The sequence below is a fragment of the Pholcus phalangioides genome, unplaced genomic scaffold, assembly GCF_987345545.1.
Source record: "Pholcus phalangioides strain wild (caught in Gottingen) unplaced genomic scaffold, Ppha-v1.0 ptg000013l_1, whole genome shotgun sequence".
Taxonomy (NCBI): domain Eukaryota; kingdom Metazoa; phylum Arthropoda; class Arachnida; order Araneae; family Pholcidae; genus Pholcus; species Pholcus phalangioides.
The window spans coordinates 1,123,260-1,145,243 of NW_028301606.1; the positions used below are offsets into that span (position 1 = coordinate 1,123,260).

At 38.6% G+C, this 21,984-nt stretch overlaps 1 non-coding gene across 1 annotated transcript; it reads right to left on the reverse strand.

The window, feature by feature from the left end:
• Positions 1-4,388: 4,388 nt before the first annotated feature.
• TRNAF-GAA (transfer RNA phenylalanine (anticodon GAA)) lies at positions 4,389-4,461 on the reverse strand. Its single transcript has one exon. It is a non-coding gene; the product is annotated as a tRNA-Phe (tRNA).
• Positions 4,462-21,984: the final 17,523 nt, after the last annotated feature.

Below are 21,984 nucleotides of genomic sequence, written 5' to 3' on the forward strand. Positions count from 1 at the left end.
ATGTACTAATTCGTTAGAAGTTCAGAAGGAATCTGAATGAAGTGTATATGTGTTTTAGTACTAGTAGTAGTAGCCAGCTCGCGAAGTAGCTGGTGATCCCTCGCCAAAGTCCGATAACAAAAGACGTGATTCGCGGTAATCACCAGGTCGGCGTTGTTTTTCCCGTGATAATTATATCTTCGTTAGCCATGGCAACTCCATCATATCCCAGTCGAGATGCGGCAACCATTTTTTTTTTCAACAGTTGACAGAAAAAAACTATATGTCTATATTTTATTATTTCGATAGTTTTATCTCTCGCATTTCTCTTTGTTTTTCTCTCGTCGCACGCAGCTAATCCAATATAGCGACTATATATAAGTATGTATCACATCTGGGCGATGAAAAAAAATGGCGTCCACCGGACCGTCTTACTTCAACACCTCGAACATTGGCCACGAATCGCCAGCCACTTCGCGAATTGGCCGGTCAAAGCCAGGAAAATCACTAATCATATCTGAAAATCGGACTTCGGTTAGAACCTTCGGCTAATTTGCGAAATGGCTAGCCATTGCGTGAATTGACAGCACTTCGAGCCTTTATAGTAACATATACATTTCTGCTAATGGTGAATTTGCTTAAATAATTAAATTAAGTTTCAAGTTATAAGATGCGATTAAATTGAGACAAGACTCCATAAATCATGTTCAATTCTTTTTCATTGAAGTAGCATTGAGCTTACCTAGCAGCGATCGTTAAAATTCGGTTTTGAAGACACGCATAAAGTCAAGACTTCATTGTTCATTTTAGTGTGATATTATACTGTATTTAAAAAAAGAACTACGAGGTAAAGAGTTATATTCCATTTCAGAAGCACCTACTTGAACTCATAAAGAGTTTTATTTTTTGAAATACGACCTTCGGTCTCTTTAGCTGGGCCAAATTCTAAACTTTCAGTCAGTACCATGGTCGCTAAGAAATTCTTCATCACTTTGCCGTTGAATTCCATAATTTCTTCGTCTGTACCATTTTTGGCAGCTGAAATAGTTTTCACCACCACATTTTGGTTTCATACGGTAGTTGGTTCTGAGTTACCATTTTAAGACATTGGGAAAATCAAGCAAAAGTGTGTGTTAGGATGTTGGGTATCAAATAAGATTTCTCGATGAAAAAAAAAACGAACTTGTGATTAAAATGACACGTTTTCATCAAAAGCACTGTGAAGACAAGATTTCAAACTTAGCTGCTGAAGGAATGAAGAAGCTTCCGTGCTTGGGTTGAGAGGACGAGTCTACATTATATTTAATGTTCAGGGCCCCACGCATGTTCTGCCTGGTTAAAAATACCAACCAACACGTATGGTGACCTCCATCTTTGATAATATGTCAGTAGAACTACTTGGACATTCGAAGTTCTTCATAAATGTCTCGTTACTTCCCGTTTGTCAACGAAGTTAATTTGAGTTTGTAATCTTTACTGAATTTTCTGATTTAGGTTCTTAAGAATGGAATGCTGATCTAACCGGCATCTTGGTATCTGGTATTATACTTATCACTATTTTTGCTTTGTGGATTCTTTTCGTATGCGATTCTTTTACACTGTCATTCTAGTTTGCATTCTATGTTCAACTTTTTTTCCCTAAAAACATGAAAATTCCATGCTGTTCGATTCGATCAAGATAAAAAAAAATTCAGAAAGTAAAGTTTTTGCGCCGATAAACACGATAGATGCTGATGATCAACATGCGGATGCGTCTGCTGTCTTTTAGACACCTTTGCCCAGGTGATACTTTGAGCTTGATGGCGTGCATTGGTCGCGATACTCAGATTAAGTAGACTACTGTAAGGGTCCTGGAATATACGACTGGACACATCGCCCTACATCTTAGAGTGAAAAAAAACAGTTTTTTGTTCTAAGTGACATCTAATTGTTAAAAAAACCGCATAGGCAACAGTTATTGGCTGTACTGTTAATATTGATGTCAAACTCCCGCACCTTCACTTGAGCAACGGCTAAAATTCTCTGAAGCCGATGCAGCCTAGGACGTGTTTGAAAGAAAGAAAGAAAGGATGAGAGCCCCTGCTTGGGGTTTCCGGGAACTCCAGTCTACTGATTTTCCGACTTCTTAACCGAGTACAACTCCGGTTTGTTGCCGCTGTGTAGGTCATGCGCTTGAAGCATGTGTATCTAACAGTCTGCGCGTGTATCTAGTACTCTGTGAGAAATTAAATGTAGTAGAGCGCTATCTATGTTTCAAATTAGGAGTGAAATTTAATGACTAAATTCGTATTTGTATCGTTGTGAAGTCTGCTGCTTTTTGGCGCGAAACCGTTTAACAGGGAGATATACCTGTTCAAGTTTAAGTAAAAATTTAAAATTATATATATTACTTTTCACAATTAAACTCTAATTTATCATTGACAAATAGAACGTGAATAATTTGCGAAATAAATTTTAAATGTGTGATATCGAATTTTAAAAATCGATACTCTTACGTAAATCCAAGTACCCGAACGATTTCGAATTTCAAAATTTTTAATAGTTTCAGCGTCATTGAGGACGTTGTTTTAAAATTCTCTCCCCCTAAGAGAATCCAGCAAACACTGACTGAGCCTTAACGTAAAATAATTAGAAGTGACGATAATTATACTCAGTATCATAATTTTAATGATGATGCTCGGTATACACACACACACACATACGGTTCTTTAAGTGGTTTCACAATTTCGCGGACTCGTAACTTTTGAGGATGTGTGTGTGTGTGTATATATATTCAAGCTCAAACAAAGCTCCGTGTTGGCAACACGACGACAGGTCGCCAATAATATCCTACTTTGCTTAACAAGTTCGTGCCCAGGAGCCACCTCGTTGTTAATTAGGTTGCAGAAATACCAACACGTAATACAACGGGCAATATTCGATCGTCGCGGATAGTGGTAGTAGTAGTTAGTACCTTGTATACACTGTGATAATAATAATTAGCGTTTGTGCTTCACTCGCAAAATGCAGATATATATACTTATTCCCATACACATACACAGTGTATACACTCCTCGTACTCACGTTTAATGGCGAAATTCGGCAATCGCGGCTCGTCCGTGAGCCATACGTGTCTGAGACGCTGTGATTCTACGACTGTTATAACATCCTTAGACGTTTGTTGTCTTGAATGGCCACCGATCACGCAATGCGAGCGGATTATTTTCGTGGATATGCGCAGGACCATCGCTTTATTATATGTTAATAATTAAGGTCTTTCTAATATTTACTTAAGGATATCCATGTTGAATCTCGTAATTTACACAGCGATTTCGACACAGGCAACTGGTAAAATACCACGTTTGCGTCTCACTATTGTAGTATTCTGAAGAAAAATATTGTCTTTTTGTATTCCGAGGGAGATTTCAATACTTCGTTTAAGAATACTGAAATTTTCGAATTTTAAAAATTTCGACTGAAAAATTTTGTACTCAAAAATTTCATAAATGCATTCAAATTGAAAGAATTGGAACTTTGAATAACGTTTTGAAACGTCTTAAATTGTAAATTTTATTAATCCACAGCAACCAGCAATAATTTATTTAGGTTACCAATCGACCATTTTTTCAACTGCACTTCTAAAAATGCGTAAGAGGCATGCATATTCTTGTAAGTACTGTACATTGAAGACCAGCATAGTCTTGAAAATTTTTACAACATGCTAGTATACTTCTGGGATACATTAAAGGTCTACGTATTTTGAATAAAAAGTTGCGTATTTATAAATACGTAGTAGACTTTCGTAGCCTTTGAAAATATATATATTTGCGCAAGGCCTGCGTAGTCTTAGAAATGTTTAGGAAGCTGGCGTACTCCTGGAAACACAGAGAATGTATGAGTACTCTTATAAACCTTAAAAACATGTAAGAGGTTTGAGTACCCCTCTGAATATGAACGCCAGAACTTTGCCACTGGACTTATCCCTTTGCCGAGATCTCTTCCAGCCCAGCTTCGTGGCAGAGTCCGGAACACTTTATTTTGTGGCAAAAAAAAAAAAGCATAACATACAAAATGTTTACAACATATTTCCCCTGCAGCATTGTCGCGATTAACAATTGTTGTGGCGATTACAGACGAGATGGGGTTGGGAGTTGGAGAAAAGTTTCGGGGTTTAGTTAAGACGGATGAATGAACACATATTAGGATGGACGTATGTTTAACAACAATTGGAGGGGGAGGGGACCCATGCGATCTCATCTGTTATCTTACACTTGCCACATTATATACACAGGATACAAGAAAAAAAAAAACGAAATGAGAAACTTATTGTGAAACATAAAATATCCATGGGAGCGAGTCATCTCGCTTAGCATCTTATTCAGTGAGCAACATGAATACGACAATATGAGTACGAAAAAAATTTCTTCACTTGCCGAAACCCGGGATCGAACCAGGGACCTTTAGATCTTCAGTCTAACGCTCTCCCAACTGAGCTATTTCGGCTTCATTGCTTCAGGCATCACATAGAAGGCCCTCATAATCTTCAGCGGCTTTCTTCCTAGCGTGCAGCGTTAGCAAAAGGATTGATTTAAAAAAAAAAAAAAAAGTAAAAAATGCAAGTTTTTTTTTTTTCAACTAATCCCCATCTTCACGCTGCACGTGATGCAAAAATCCTGATCTTAGAAAATCACGCTTAAGGAATGTATAGGAAAGGGTTGTGTACACCAGTGGAAATACACTGCTGGCCACCCAAATTGCAACACCAAGAAAGACAAAAGATATCGCAACAATATTTATTTTGTAGATAACATGTTGACCAAGCATCAAATGATTAAATTTATAGACTTCTGTGAAGTGTGGTTCCTGCCAAAATCAGTAGCCAGAGTAGCCGCCATTGTTGGAGATCACCGCTGCCACACGCCTCGGCATTGATTCAAAGAGACTTTGGATGTGTTCTTGGGGTACAGCAGACCAAGCAGCTTCCACGCGTTGCCAAAGTTGATCTGGTGTGGCAGCTGGGGATGTAATCTGGGTCAATCGTTGAGCAACCATGCACCACATGTTTTCTATCGGCGAAAGATCCGGAGAGCGAGCTGGCCAGGGAAGCAATTCAATCTGGCGATTGACGAAGAACCTTTGGACAATGCGTGCCACGTGTGGTCGCGCATTATCCTGTTGAAATATGGCTGTGGGCAAGCCCTGAAGGTAAGGAAGGACAACTGGCTCCAACACCTCGGAGATGTAGCGCTGGCTTTTTAAAGTACCGGCAATGCGTACTAGAGGAGTGCGAGAGTGATATCCAATACCGCCCCATACCATAATACCCGGTGCAGGACCAGTGTGGCGGTGCATAACGCAGCTGTTCAGCATCCTCTCTCCACGGTGTCTCCAGACTCGAATCCGACCATCGTGGTGTTGCAGACAGAAGCGGGACTCGTCAGTAAAGACAATTTCATTCCATTGTGCCGTCCACATCCTTCTTTCATCGCACCATTGGCGGCGGAGACGTCCGTGGTTCTGCGTCAAGGGTAGACGAAGCAATGGACGTCTTGCGGACAGACCACTCTGCTGTAAACGGCGTCGAATGGTACGCGCAGACACTGGATGATGCGGTACAGACTGAATGTGCTGTGCTATGGTTCGTGATGTGGCTGAGCGATCCGTCACTGCCATACGCACAATACGCCTGTCATCACGTGAAGTGGTGCACTGAGGTGGATGCGATCGAACACGTCGGTCCGTCGTACCCTCCTGCATCCAACGATCACATATCCGCATTACAGTTGTTTGGTTTCGTCCAACACGACTACCGATTTCCCTGAAAGATAATCTACAATCTCGGTAGGCCACTATCCTTCCTCTGTCGAATTCGGATACTTGATCAAAAGATGATCGCTGTTTTCTACGAGGCATAATTGATCGTTTTTTTGAAAAAACCACAAGAAAAACACAATTGCCGTACTTCAAATCGTCGAAATCTCCAAGCCTTAAATAGCGCTTTGAAGTGGCGCCACAGGCGCGCGTGATGTGCGTCTGCGCTGAAATTCTAATCATTTGCATATCTCACCTCCGCTAATGCATGTTGTAAATTTCATATTATTTGCATGCTTCCTTCAGGGTGTTGCATTTACGGTGGCCAGCAGTGTACATGGAAGACATGCATGCACTTGGAAATGCGCCGGAACGAGCCTTGTGTAGTCCTTGAAATCCGTAGAAGCCTGGGCTAGACAAATCTCCAAAAATTTATATGCCCGTTCAGGCATGTAATTCAAAGTATTAGATGTCTCAATCAATATTTTACATGCCCGAGAAATATCACTGGAATAGGTTACTTCGAATTTTTTTTAAAACAAATTAATTTATTAGCGTTAAAAAATATCGGACGTGATGTATTTTTTTAATGGGAATTTTTTGAAAGAAATTTGAAAATTCTAAATGAATGTCTTCAATTAAAAATCTTAAATTCGTCAAACCGCGTTTAATTTCCCGCAATGTTGGAAAAGAAGTCACGAAGTTACAATTAACTTCGCTCATAGAATTATAGATAAAATGCGATAAAGACTGGACTCGGGGAAAGTCTGAGCGACTGAGAAACCATTGAAATTACTGAAAATTTTTGCGAATCGGCAAGAAAGCAATCTAGCGGGAAACATAAAAACATATCAGCCGATATTTTGCAAAATAAACTTACACCGGCATATCGCTTAAAAACCCATAATATATGGTATCATAACACATTTTGTTCGTTTTCATGGTGCATACCGGTTTGAAGAACTTTACTCAAAAAATTATAACAGATAGTTTAGATTTCAGTTTGTAAGTGGCAGCAAAAGGCTCATATTTTTGTGATGTATTTTTTTTTTATCAGTTACTTTTGTGTAGAAGAGAAATAAGACATGAATATTATCCGCAATTTAATAAATCGCACAGAATTTGTACCCCTTTTAGACACTTTATATACTGTATAATAGGGTCATACACTGAAAAGCCAAAAAGTTATGGGATGCCTCTTAATATTGCTGCACTTTGCCGGGTAAAAGGAGGTCCCACACGATATTGAGAGGTATCCCATGGCTTCAGTTCTGAAGTGCAAAACTCATGGGATACCTGTTAATATCGTGTGGGACCTCCTTTTACCCAGCGAAGTGCAGCAATATTAAGAATGAATGAATTTTGGCACTTCAGTGTATGACACATGTTTGGGAAAAAAATTATATTTACATTTTTATGGAAACGCGAAGAAGTCTTTTCTCTTCCTCTGTGAGAATACTATCAGTATACTTGTATAATATTTCGCTGGAAGTGAAGATTTTCTGTTTTCGAGAACAGCCCAAATGCAGTATATAATAGCCCATGGCCGCACAGGGTTGCTAAATAGGCTGTTAAGACCATGAAAATATATCAAAATACATATTACGTATTTCCATCATGGCTGCCAAAAAAAAAAAAAAATTCTGTCAAATTTTGCACATGTGTGTAGGAACACTTACTTCCTCATCTATGAAAAAATTAGAAAAAAAACCCCGCGAAAATGTTCAATTATTATTTTTGTATGCCCGTCTCAGGCATGTGGTAGGAAAAAATACATGACCGATCAAAATTTTTACACGTCCCTGGCAAAACGGGTACAGAGAATCCAGTTCCTGTAGAAGCCCTGTGTATTCTTATATATGTGTGGAAGGCTTGCGAACCCTTGGAAATACATACGTAGAAGGTCTGCGTCATGTTAGGAATTTTGTAGAAAAGCCATGTTCAAACTCCTTGAAATTCGCATAAGGTCTACGTCATTGAGTGATCGCTGGATCACGCGTAGAACAGGGCCGCCCTTACTCAGGCGCAAGACCCGGTGCGAAGATAATAGCAGGTGCATCTCAACATTTTCAGGGCACTAAGATGTCCAAAAGCCCCTTTTCTCCGATTTTATATACTTTGTGTGGCGGATGGGAATCCGCATCTATTATTTTAGAACACAGAGGAACTCTGAGAAATATCCATACAAAAATTTTAAATACACAATTAGACGAAATTAACAAAAATTGACGGAAATTCAGCACTGAACGTAATTTTAAACTAATAAGAGGAACATTTCTTGAAGCTAATGAAATTTTTTCCTGAGTTTTAAAAACAATTGAAAGGAAATAATTCTAAAACCAATAAAAGTTCAGAATTGAAGAAAATTCAAAATTATTGAAAGAAAAAATTCAAAATTATTGAAAGAAAAAATTCAAAATTATTGAAAGAAAAAATTCAAAATTATTGAAAGAAAAAATTCAAAATTATTGAAAGAAAAAATTCAAAATTATTGAAAGAAAAAATTCAAAATTATTGAAAGAAAAAATTCCAGAATATTGATGGAAATTCAGAATTTCTGAAGAAAAATTCCAGAATTGGTGAAATTCAGAATTAATGAAAAAATAACTTGTGAATTGGGGAAAGCATCTAGAAGTTTACCGTGGGTGCGGGGCCCGTGCGAGCGTAATTGATGAAAATTCAGAATTTCCGGAAAGAAAATATCCAAAATTAAGATGAAAATCCAGAATTTGGCGGGAAGGAAATATTCAAAAATTTAGATGAAAATACAAAATTTGCGGAGAGGAAAATTCCAAAATTGATGATATTTCCGAATTTGTGGAAGAAAAGTTTTCAGCATATTGATTTGCGGGAAGAAAAATTCTAAAATTGTTGAAAATTCAGAATTTCCTGAAGAAAAATTCCAGAATTTCCTGAAGAAAAATTCCAGAATTGATGAAAATTCAGAATTCCCTGAAGAAAAATTCCAGAATTGATGAAAATTCAGAATTCCCTGAAGAAAAATTCCAGAATTGATGAAAATTCAGAATTCCCTGAAGAAAAATTCCAGAATTGATGAAAATTCAGAATTCCCTGAAGAAAAATTCCAGAATTGATGAAAATTCAGAATTCCCTGAAGAAAAATTCCAGAATTGATGAAAATTCAGAATTCCCTGAAGAAAAATTCCAGAATTGATGAAAATTCAGAATTTACGGAAGAAAAATTGATAAAAATTCAGAATTTACGGAAGAAAAATTGATAAAAATTCAGAATTTACGGAAGAAAAATTGAAAAATTGAAAAATTGATAAAAATTCAGAATTAATGCAAAAATAACGTGAATTGGTGAAAGCATGAAAGCATCCAATAATTTACCATGGGTGCGAGACCCGTGCTACCGCACCACTTCGTAAGGCCTGCTCTGGCGCAGATAGATACCGTAGGCATAACTATCTCCCTTTAGACTTACCAAAAAGTGGCAAACATAGTCCAGCTACATACTGATTTTCGAATGGACACAAAAACTTCATATATAAACACATTTCTTTTCCAATAAATATTGCTAGTATAATTTTTGTTACAGCAACCTCTTTCTGAGAAGACATCATAAGGAATCCATAGGAAGAGTCTCCTAACTTCACTTATAGCTGATTTATCGTAATATCGGTATAATTTCTCGTATCAGACGACAGATTGACATTTTTTGCGGTACCATAATATCTCCTCTTAACTCAGAGACGCTCTTTCAATCTCCAATATACGGCCATAAATCCAGTCACTAGTGTGAAATCTTAAGAGAAAACTCACAGCTGGTTAAAAGAGAGAGAGAGAGAGTTTCGGGTTCGATTCAATTAACAAAAAAAAAAAAAGTGAATTTTTCCCGTTTTTTTTCCCCTTCCAGTATTTGTAGCAATCGCCTAAAGTTACATACATACAAAAAAAATATTATATATATAAAATATATATAAAAAATCTAGCAGCGCCGCAATTTGTTTCCAGTAAAAGGGTCCTGTCGATATTTCTTAACGTTGAAAGCTCCTACGGGTAATGTAAAACCGATAACCGGGTCCAACACCGAAAAAAAAAAAAAATTCTCCATTTTTTCCCTTTTTTTCATTTTATTTATCTTCTTAACCCCTTAGGGATTATTTATTTTTGTTTTTTCCTTTTTTTTCCCCCTTTTCTTTAGCCGCCATTGGTAAGTTTTTCCTATCTCTTAGGTCAATTGACGGGGTCAAACTCTTGCAAAAAATAACCAACAATTCTTTTGGTGTTTTTGGGAAGAGATTTTTATTCTTTTCTTTGCCAACATGGCCGCAAAATAATACAATACCGATACATGCATTTATTTCTTTTCCCGGACTTTTTTTCCCTTCTCTAGTTTTCTAAGAATGACTGGGAATTTCCATTTGAATCAGGAAATACGTTCGTTTTTCAATACATTGATGTGAGTTATCGATGAGGTAGTGTTACGAAAAAATTATGCAAATTGTCCTAATTTATCCTTTGTTTTGTCATTTATCGCCTATGAATAGTCCTTATCTTATGCAAAAATGAAATTAACTTAGTTCTCTGTAAATATCGCCGAATCGTAGACAAACTTAGCAACTTCGGTGACAACTCCGATGATTTGGCGACGTCATAGCGCCAAAAGATAAATTTTTTTAGGAAGGAAAGGAAAATAGGATCTCGTGAAAAAAAAAATGGTGAAGTTTCTTGATTTTTCTCTACGTGTATGAAAGCACCACCAAAGCGAAACTGAGTAGTTGAGAGAGAGAGAGAGAGAGAGAGAGAGAAAGACAAACTCTTATGTGCGTTAGTGAGAAGCCAACTTTTCAAGGGCTCTCTGTTCAACAGGCATAGACAAATCTGTTGGTAAGTGTATATAGCTGTTCTGTAAAATAAACCTGTGTTGTCCTTCAAATTGATTCTTTCTTTGCCATTTCAAGTGTTTGTGGGAGACATTATCCGGAACAGTATTATACGGAGGGCATTATAAAGAATTATTGATAAGATATTATTGGGTGAGGGGTCTTTATCCTTTTCAGACATATTGAGGGCCAAATTAAAACTTACCATGAAGCCCGAGGGCCAAATTTTATTCACTGCGAAATTATTTCTTTTACTAAATTTGAATTTTTATATATTTTGAAATGATTTCTTGTCCAAATTCCAATGTTTTATTAATGAAATTTGGAAATAATTATTTCCATTAATTATTTTTGTTAATTTTCAGGAAATTCACCCAGATAATTCTGGAATTATTTTTTTATTGATTTTAAATTTTCAGTTATTATGAAATTACTTCTTTCATAAATTCTTAATTTTTTTTCATGAACTTTTAACAAAAATTACTCTAAAAAATTATTATTTAAAGTACGAACACATATCTGATCAAAAATCATCTTGGGTCTCGGTGATGGAGCCCTGCTTGAACCCACTCCCTTGTGGAGGCATTCTGATTTGTCACTCACAAACCATCTAGCTGTCTTCTGGACTGCAAAAACCGTTAGTCTTGATACAGTTCAATTCTGTTATAACGACCGCGTTATTAACACGTACACTATAACGTCAATTATTGGTGGTCACGATTGACTTCCATGTTAATAAACTTTGCTTATAACCGCTGTGGTCGAGTGGACAAGTGACAGACCCCACCGTTATAAAATCACACAAGCCACACAACACATTATCATGATCATCTATTGTTAGACATCAACTACTACATCTGCAGCTGATGAAGTAAAGCAAAAGTCGGGAGTAAATGTGTTTCCCAAAGTGGGCAGCTTGCTAACACTTGCCGCTGGTCGAGTGGTAATAGTAGACAATTATTCAATCATCACATTCCAGTCATAGTTAGAAAAATTGATGGCAGGTGGCAGCACTGCACCTAACAAGCATTACACAGAAACATTCTTCACGTTAGGTTCACAACACGTACACGCACATTCCGACATGTACTAGTTCGTTAGAAATTCAGCAGAGGAATATGGATGAAGTCCATGTTTAGAAGTGGTAGTAGCAGGCTTGCTTATAACGCAATGACCTCGGATACAGCGACACTTTTGCTTCCGTATTTGCGACATTTTCTTAAGAACTTCCTAGAACAAGCGTCTCATTTTTTGATATCTTCTATCATCAGCCATTGATGTCGTTATAACCGAGTTTGTATTGTGCGATGATCACGGGTCTGTACTATTTAGTAAAAGTCTTCTGTCTGCTTATTCATTTTTCATTTTCTTCAGGACGGAAGGTTCGTACGTAAAATAATGTGAATCCATAAATTTAATGATATTTATTCATGAAATATTCAACCATATATTTTATTCACTCCATAAAATACCGCACGCATATCAGTGAGGGGAAAAAAACTCAAATTTGTATTCTTTTAGGTAAAGAATGGTAATCCACCTGATTATACATGGAAGGCACTCTCCTGTATAAAAGAGGAACCTAAATGAATTATCTACTTTCGAATGTACATGCATAGGAATTATTATTCATTTATTCAATTCAATTAAGACATGATGTTACAAATACCCATAAAATAAATTTTTACTCCTCTCTTATCTCATAGATGAGGATAATTTGAGGGATGAAAAAAGAAAAAAATAACAAGTAATTCCGTAACTTAAACTCATTTCTCTCGAGATCTTCCCGATGGATCCTCCAGAACAAAAACAATTCCCATAGTCTTCAATGTCTATAAAAGAAAATTTCAGAGGAGAAAAAAAAACGACAGCAAGCATGTGTTCCTCGACAAAAGGTCCAGAACAACAAACTTCCAACGAACCCATGCCATAAACGCCAAGGAGAAAGAGTGCATACGAGAGGACGTGCCATTTTACTACCCACTTAAGACCCTGAAAACTACTAGCTGTTTGTGTGCCGGGTGCTTAAAATTTATGACCGTCTTGGACCGACAGTCTTGTTGGTTGGCAGCCTTGCGTGAGTATGTGTGCGTACGCTTTCCACCATTCTTCCACATCCCTACCACGGACAGTAGCCAGAGAGAGAGAGACCGAATCGTAAAAAGATGGTAAAACAAGCACTTTATACATCCGTGGACAAGGTCGTAAAACAGAACGATGACTTAATTGTTATTCAATCAACTCGCCTAAATCAAATTCAGTACCCAGAGAGGTAGAAATATACCCGGCATCTACCACCAATTAATGGAAGGTTCGTGTTCCCGACAGACGCTATCTTTATACATATAATACTAGTGTGTACTAGGAGTTTCTAGTGAACTTTTCCCCAGATAAGAAAGAATCTCTACTTTTAGGCTAGTAGACCTACAACATAAGATAACAAGATGGGATATATCTTCTCTCCTGTACAAACAAACGTCTTGGAAGTCCTTAATACCACGAGAGGAGGTGAATCTCCTTCTTATCTTGTCCTTCGTGTTATTTTGAGTTCTTTTTTTTTTCGGCTATCTTTATTGACATTAGAAAGTTTTTTTTTATGGACATTTTCTCGGAGTATTTTTACGAGTAATAAGTTGTTTACTTCATATATATTCCAGTTTTTATTTCATTTTCATATTTTTTTTTTCTATATTGTATACGATGGATAGGACTATTTCTAGTGGGCAGAAATAGAATTTTATGTATTATTTTTTTTTCTGGGTTTTTCTTAATAATTTTAAATAGTAATAATAAGAATATGATCGTTTTATGACGTTGATAAATTTCTCTTGAACCATAAAAATCCGAGAGATCGTTATCGTAGGATGGTATGTGATTATTTATTGTAGGTTATTTTTAGTATTTGTGGAGAAAGATAGAAATTTTTGTTTGAGTTAAAGATGAAGAATGATTTAAAACATGAACATTTGTTCGAAGATGTAACTTCGATATCAAGTCCTGCTATTTTACCAGCTACCTTACTTGGAAATTTGCCTGTTGGGGGCTTCAACAATGCCGTCTCATCGGCCCACCATGGTTCGTAAAATGCAGTAGGAGCATCGTAGTAATGAGATTTTGCGCTATGATTTTCGAGAAAATGCATGGAAATTCATAATCATGTTCTTTAAGTTAATTAGGGGCCCCAGAATATATTTTTCTCCTAGGCAGAGTCGTAAGTAGGAGAGGGGGGGGGGCAAAGATGTTCATGTTCTTCTCAAAAAAAGGATCAAAAATTAATATTTTTATTAAAAAATTAAAATATTGAAGGAAAATACCTTTTTGGATTAAGATATCTTAATCGATTTCTGCCAATTTGAAATTCTTTTCGAGGGTAATTATTAAAAATTTCTCTGGAAGAAATTCCTTGTGCCCACCGCCAAACCCGGTGTGCCCGTCCAAAATTTGATATTCGATCGCGTATTATGCTAGCATTCACAGCCAGGGGCGTACGCGGGACCAACCTTTGAAAATACTGGGTGTAAGAATGCACAATAATTTCCTTCCAGCGAAATTTTGAGATACCACCCTTCAAAAAGCATTTAAATTAACAGAAATTGGCACATGAAAGATATTTTCTTCCGACATTTTAATTTTTTTACCGAAATTTTAAACTTTATTACTTTTTTTTGTTATAGGTCGGGGGGAAGCATGGACACCCTATGCCCCCCCCCCAACCGCTTGCGCCTTTGTTAACAGCATGGGCTAGGATTGCCGTTGCTAATTGGTGCGAAGGAACATTAAGCTCTTGTTTTCTTCGTCGTTTCTCTACTTTGGTAGAGATATTGATCAGTCAATGACAAAATGGTTGCTTAAAAACACCCATCGGTGACTTTCTTTTAAATATTATATGAAACGCTCTTCACAGGTATGAATAATGTTGAACATTAGACAATTATACAAAATTAAACTATGGTTTATTATATATATGCCTTTTCAATACTTTACAATAATCTATTCCTTCAGTAAAGTGATTTACATAATCACAATTAGCAGAAGTTATAACATTAGCATACACATATTTTCTTTATGTACTATCTCGAAAAGTTGGATAATTTAAGTTTCAACAGACACTGAATTCATCAATATGTTTTCTTTGAAAAAAATTTAAATGAAATAGAAATTTTCTCTAAAACGCACTCTAGTAGAAGCTTTTAAAGTAAATTTTAATTTTTGTGAATTTATTCGATTGAGTATCACGTTTATAATCAAAATATGTTCGAAAGCAGCTTATACTGTGCTTAATTCACGTTTTCGACGTCAGATGGCAGCACGTTGTCCGACAAAATGACATTTATGACATCACGTAGCGGTCGTTCCTAAAGATCGTAGGAGGAATCGATCTTTTTATATTATGAGGAATAAAATGCAGTACCGTCTCAACCCATGGGCCCACTCGGGGCACAGCCCGGCAGCCTTAAGAGAAGAAGAAACCTCACAAATATGAGGATATGGTCGAAATTTGAAAGGTGGGGCGTTAGGAAAAACACGACTTGGACGATCAAGATGCTCTTAAGACGGTGATGTCAAATTTCTCAAAATTTTCATTTAAGATTCATTGGCAATATTTTATCCCAATCTATGTGCATGACCTCGTATCTCTTCGCATCCTACAGCCACGCAGGCTGGATCCTTCAACTAGCCTGAAAGGCAAAGATTTCTCGCATTCTGAGAATGTCCTACTGATGCTCGGTGTAAAGTTCAACCCCCCCCCCCCAATAAGAAAAAATTACTCAAGGGGCACGCCTATAGTACTTGTACGGATAATGAAAACAAAAGAAAATGGGATTATTGCGGCTCAAAAATATGCAGACTTTTCAATCCCTCTTTTTCTGAGGGGCCTGCAATTATTACTAAAAAATGAATGTGATTGTCGTTGATTGAATAATTTAAATTCAATTGGAATGGAATGTTTGCATGTGTCTGAAGATCACACTTTGTGAAACGGTCATATGAGAAATGAGGTGTTTGAATTTGCAAGAACATGGTAGGCTCCCGTGTCTATCATTAGCTCTAAATTTTTCATTTTCTGGGGAAATGAAATGAAATGAAATGAAATTCTGCGAATGTAAAAGTAAAAAGATCGCAAATTTCAGAAGTAGAAATTTTATAAATGGAAAGAGCTTCCCTGTAGTAGGAAGTTACATGATAAGGCTTTGTACACTGTCGTGAGTTGCAGATTGTAACTGATATCGTATGGATGCAGTAAAATCACGTCTACTAATGTACTCGCTATAATACCTGGCGCTGCCCAGGTTTTCTTCAATGAGACTTTTTGGATCACGTGATATCTCCCTCTTTCTTTGAGGGACACGCAAACCGTGTCTAAGTTAACCAATATGGCGACTTCCTCCGTTACTTATGAAAGAAAAAAAATCGAGATATAAAGAAACGTAGAAACGAATATATTTTCCCCTTTTTTTAAGGGATGCTAGGTATTTCGATTTCACCCGCTCCCCCCTGAACTTCAAGTTTTCCATCTGCCTGTTTCTACTTACGAAAAATGCTAAATTAAAGCTGTGGAATTTCTTCGATGTACTTTACGGGCCCATAATTAATTTTAAAACATCCTAAACTATATGAATTTATGCAGTTGAATATTAAAAGCCAATACGGCTTTTCATGCTTGAGAAGATATAAATAAAAAGTTAAAATCAATGTTATTGCATGGATATCCTACTCGAAAGTAGGTCCGGCTAATTACTTCATATTTAATTTTCGGGGCTTCCTATATATCTCTGAGCGAACTGAATATTTCAAAAATCGAGTATTGAATACAACTTTTAAAATTATTGATGTGACAGAAAACCCCACCAAATTTCCCCATTTCTACATTAAAATCGGCAATTTTAGCAGTGATTTCTATGAGGATCACCCTTTTCCTGACCCTCAAAGCGATGCTGATGATTATTATGACGTCATTCAAAAAACCTCATTATTGGGAGTATTGAAAATGTGGCGAATCAATATAAAAAGGCATAGATATTATACATATACTGACAGCCTTGAAGAAATGACAACCCATTGTAAAGGCATATACACGTCTGAAACGCATTGCTAGGGAACCACGGTAACCAAAGTAAACGTTCGGAAAGTGATTGTTGAGGCCCAAAAACCATTGTTGCCGGACAGTTTTTTGCCCGTTTGGGGCATTCGCCCTAGGCTGACGAAATTTTAAAGTAGCCTATCGTTCAAGTCGGGTCGCATTTGGTATATATGCAAAATTTGGCGACGATCGATCTAAAATTGTAGATTTGTATAGAGAACATACACACACAGGCAGACAGACAGAAAAAATGAATTTTATATATATAGATATAGATTGACCACTTTAGACACGAGCCAAAACTTAAATGAAAATTGTGTTGATTGATTTCGGTTAGTTGTATGTCAAAATTTCCTTTAAAAGGAAAAAGAAACCAATTATTTAATTAACTAATTAACATGGGTCGGTATTTTCACTGCACTATAGGACATTCATGCACTATATTCATTCATGCACTATAGGACCATTTGAATTAGGTTCGCTTACGCATACCTCATGTCTTTACTTGAAAAGACAGAGTGCAGAGAAGAGCTACGCGTGTCCTTATTGGCACACAGGGCTTGAGTTATGAAGAAAGACTTCATTTTTTGAATATGTTTACATTGGATGAACGCAGGTGTCGAGGAGATATGATCGAAGTGTTCAAAATTTTCAATGGGATGGATAGGATGGACCATGAACTTTTAGTACACCGCCAATCGACTGCTTTTACAAGGGGACACCAGTATCGATTGGTGAGGGACAATGCAAGGTTATGGTGTCGCAGGGAATTTTTCTCCAATAGGGTTGTTAATAAATGGAATAGCTTACCCCCGGAGGTAGTAAATTGTAACACAATTGACACGTTTAAAAAGAAATACGATAAACATGTTGGGGTAAATCGAGAAGCTATCCATTCTTAGAATAAGACAACCATAAGTATTATTTATGGGCATTGTATAATATTTTATCATGTGTATATATTGTTTATAATTTTTGTTAATTGCATTTTCAATTGGGTTGCTGTATTTTTGAAACATATGACAACCATATTTTTATGGGCATCTTTTTATCAGCCACCTCGTTGGGCATTTTGCCTGTTGTGGCGTTGTATTTGTATTTGTATTTGAAAAAAAAATCATTATATATATATATATATATATATATATATCTATTCTATAATATAAAATCACAAACAAACTCGAAAAGGGCCTGTTGCTAAGCAACCGAGTGACGGAAACTCTGTTACGGAAGTGGGTTCGATTCATATATCGATATTCACATTCATATATCGATATGATATCATATATCGATATTGGGTCGATATTCACATATCGGGACCCATTTGACCCATCGGGACCATGTTATGTGCATGTACCAAGAGGCTCCTACATCCTACAGCAGAGCCCTTAGGCTGGAATTTAGATTTCGAGTCCCCAAACCAGCTTTTCAGGGGCCCCTCTGTGATTAATTTATAGTGTGAAAAATCAAAAAGTGATAAGAATCGTTGTGGCCCCTGTCAGCCCTTCCTTTGTGGGGGGGGGGGTCCATGCCGAGAGGTATATATATGTATAATATACACACACAACAGCAGTGCTCCCAACACAGGGTCGGGGTACCCGGGGAAGATTTCACGTATAAGTAAAAAGTTTTCATTTCCAGGGGCCCTTGATGGATCTCATTGTTTTCTTGCTGCTTCAACGTTGAAAAATTTCGATAGCGGAAGCAAAAGATATATCCAGTCTGGGGCCCCACCAAAAGTATGCGAATTGGTGTCCCGGATAATTGGTTGGGGGGTCCTGGATTTTATTCGTTGGTAAAACGAATACAAATGAACATTTTTCATGGTACTCGCTCCGTGGGATGGCCGACAAGCTTCCAAGTCGGGGCCCATGTTTACAGGTTTCATTTTGGGTGCCCTGGATTTTATTTGTTGGTAAAACGAATACAAATGAAAATTTTTCATAGTACTCGCACCGGGGGATGACCGACAAGCTTCCAAGTCGGGGGCCCCATGTTTACAGGTTTCATTTTGGGGCCCTGGACGAATCTCATTCTTTTCTGTTGTAGAATTCGCAACAGCGGAAGCCCGAGATAAAGCCAGTCTGGGGCCCCACCAAAAGTATGCGAATTGGTGTCCCGGGTAATTGGTTGGGGGCCCTGGATTTTATTCGTTGGTAAAACGAATACAAATGGAAATTTTTCATGGCACTCGCTCCGGGGGATGACCGACAAGCTTCCAAGTCGGGGGCCCCATGTTTACAGGTTTCGTTTTGGGGGCCCTAGATTTTATTCGTTGGTAAAACGAATACAAATGAAAATTTTTCATGGCACTCGCTCCGTGGGATGGCCGACAAGCTTCCAAGTCGGGGCCCATGTTTACAGGTTTCATTTTGGGGGCCCTGGATTTTATTCGTTGGTAAAACGAATACAAATGGAAATTTTTCATGGCACTCGCTCCGGGGGATGACCGACAAGCTTCCAAGTCGTGGGCCCCATGTTTACAGGTTTCATTTTGGGGGCCCTGGATTTTATTCGTTGGTAAAACGAATACAAATGAAAATTTTTCATGGCACTCGCACCGGGGGATGACCGACAAGTTTCCAAGTCGGGGGCCCCATGTTTACAGGTTTCATTTTGGGGGCCCTGGATTTTATTCGTTGGTAAAACGAATACAAATGAAAATTTTTCATGGCACTCGCTCCGGGGAATGACCGACAAGCTTCCAAGTCGGGGGCCCTATGTTTACAGGTTTCATTTTGGGGGCCCTGGATGAATCTCATTCTTTTCTGTTGTAGATTTTGCAACAGCCGAAGCCCGAGATAAAGCCAGTCTGGGAACCCACCAAAAGTATGCGAATTGGTGTCCCGGGTAATTGTTTGGGGCCCTGGATTTTATTCGTTCGTAAAACGAATACAAATGCAAATTTTCATGGCACTCGCACCGGGGGATGACCGACAAGCTTCCAAGTCGGGGGCCCGATGTTTACAGGTTTCATTTTGGGGCCCTGGATTTTATTCGTTGGTAAAACAAATACAAATGCAAATTTTTCATGGCACTCGCACCGGGGGATGACCGACAAGCTTCCAAGTCGGGGGCCCCATGTTTACAGGTTTCATTCATTTTGGGGCCCTGGACGAATCTCATTCTTTTCTGTTGTAGAATTTGCAACAGCGGAAGCCCGAGATAAAGCCAGTCTGGGGCCCCACCAAAAGTATGCGAATTGGTGTCCCGGGTAATTGTTTGGGGGCCCTGGATTTTATTCGTTCGTAAAACGAATACAAATGAAAATTTTTCATGGCACTCGCACCGGGGGATGACCGACAAGCTTCCAAGTCGGGGGCCCCATGTTTACAGGTTTCATTTTGGGACCCTGGATTTTATTCGTTGGTAAAACGAATACAAATGAAAATTTTTCATGGCACTCGCACCGGGGGATGACCGACAAGCTTCCAAGTCGGGGGCCCCATGTTTACAGGTTTCATTTTGGGGCCCTGGATTTTATTCGTTGGTAAAACGAATACAAATGAAAATTTTTCATGGCACTCGCTCCGGGGGATGACCGAAAAGCTTCCAAGTCGGGGGCCCTATGTTTACAGGTTTCATTTTGGGGGCCCTGGATGAATCTCATTCTTTTCTGTTGTAGAATTTGCAACAGCCGAAGCCCGAGATAAAGCCAGTCTGGGGCCCCACCAAAAGTATGCGAATTGGTGTCCCGGGTAATTGGTTGGGGGCCCTGGATTTTATTCGTTGGTAAAACGAATACAAATGGAAATTTTTCATGGCACTCGCTCCGGGGGATGACCGACAAGCTTCCAAGTCGGGGGCCCCATGTTTACAGGTTTCATTTTGGGGGCCCTGGATTTTATTCGTTGGTAAAACGAATACAAATGGAAATTTTTCATGGCACTCGCTCCGGGGGATGACCGACAAGCTTCCAAGTCGTGGGCCCCATGTTTACAGGTTTCATTTTGGGGGCCCTGGATTTTATTCGTTGGTAAAACGAATACAAATGAAAATTTTTCATGGCACTCGCACCGGGGGATGACCGACAAGTTTCCAAGTCGGGGGCCCCATGTTTACAGGTTTCATTTTGGGGGCCCTGGATTTTATTCGTTGGTAAAACGAATACAAATGAAAATTTTTCATGGCACTCGCTCCGGGGAATGACCGACAAGCTTCCAAGTCGGGGGCCCTATGTTTACAGGTTTCATTTTGGGGGCCCTGGATGAATCTCATTCTTTTCTGTTGTAGATTTTGCAACAGCCGAAGCCCGAGATAAAGCCAGTCTGGGAACCCACCAAAAGTATGCGAATTGGTGTCCCGGGTAATTGTTTGGGGCCCTGGATTTTATTCGTTCGTAAAACGAATACAAAAGCAAATTTTCATGGCACTCGCACCGGGGGATGACCGACAAGCTTCCAAGTCGGGGGCCCGATGTTTACAGGTTTCATTTTGGGGCCCTGGATTTTATTCGTTGGTAAAACAAATACAAATGCAAATTTTTCATGGCACTCGCACCGGGGGATGACCGACAAGCTTCCAAGTCGGGGGCCCCATGTTTACAGGTTTCATTCATTTTGGGGCCCTGGACGAATCTCATTCTTTTCTGTTGTAGAATTTGCAACAGCGGAAGCCCGAGATAAAGCCAGTCTGGGGCCCCACCAAAAGTATGCGAATTGGTGTCCCGGGTAATTGTTTGGGGGCCCTGGATTTTATTCGTTCGTAAAACGAATACAAATGAAAATTTTTCATGGCACTCGCACCGGGGGATGACCGACAAGCTTCCAAGTCGGGGGCCCCATGTTTACAGGTTTCATTTTGGGGCCCTGGATTTTATTCGTTGGTAAAACGAATACAAATGAAAATTTTTCATGGCACTCGCACCGGGGGATGACCGACAAGCTTCCAAGTCGGGGGGCCCCATGTTTACAGGTTTGATTTTGGGGGCCCTGGATGAATCTCATTCTTTTCTGTTGTAGAATTTGCCACAGCCGAAACCCGAGATATAGCCAGTCTGGGGCCCCACTAAAAATCTGCGTATTGTGTCCCCGCTACTGGATGTGGGGCCCTGGATTTTATTCGTTGTAAAATTGATAAAAATGAAAAATTCTCACAGGGGGGTGTCCGACAAGCTTGCAGGTCAGGGCTTCATGGAAATGTTGGCAGGTTGTAATTCGGTGCCCCTGAATGTATCTCATTGATTTTTGTGGTTTAACATTGTAAAATTTGCAACACATCGGTAGCCCAAGATATATCCAGTGTGGGGCCCCACTGAAATTCAGCGAATTGAATCTGGGGACC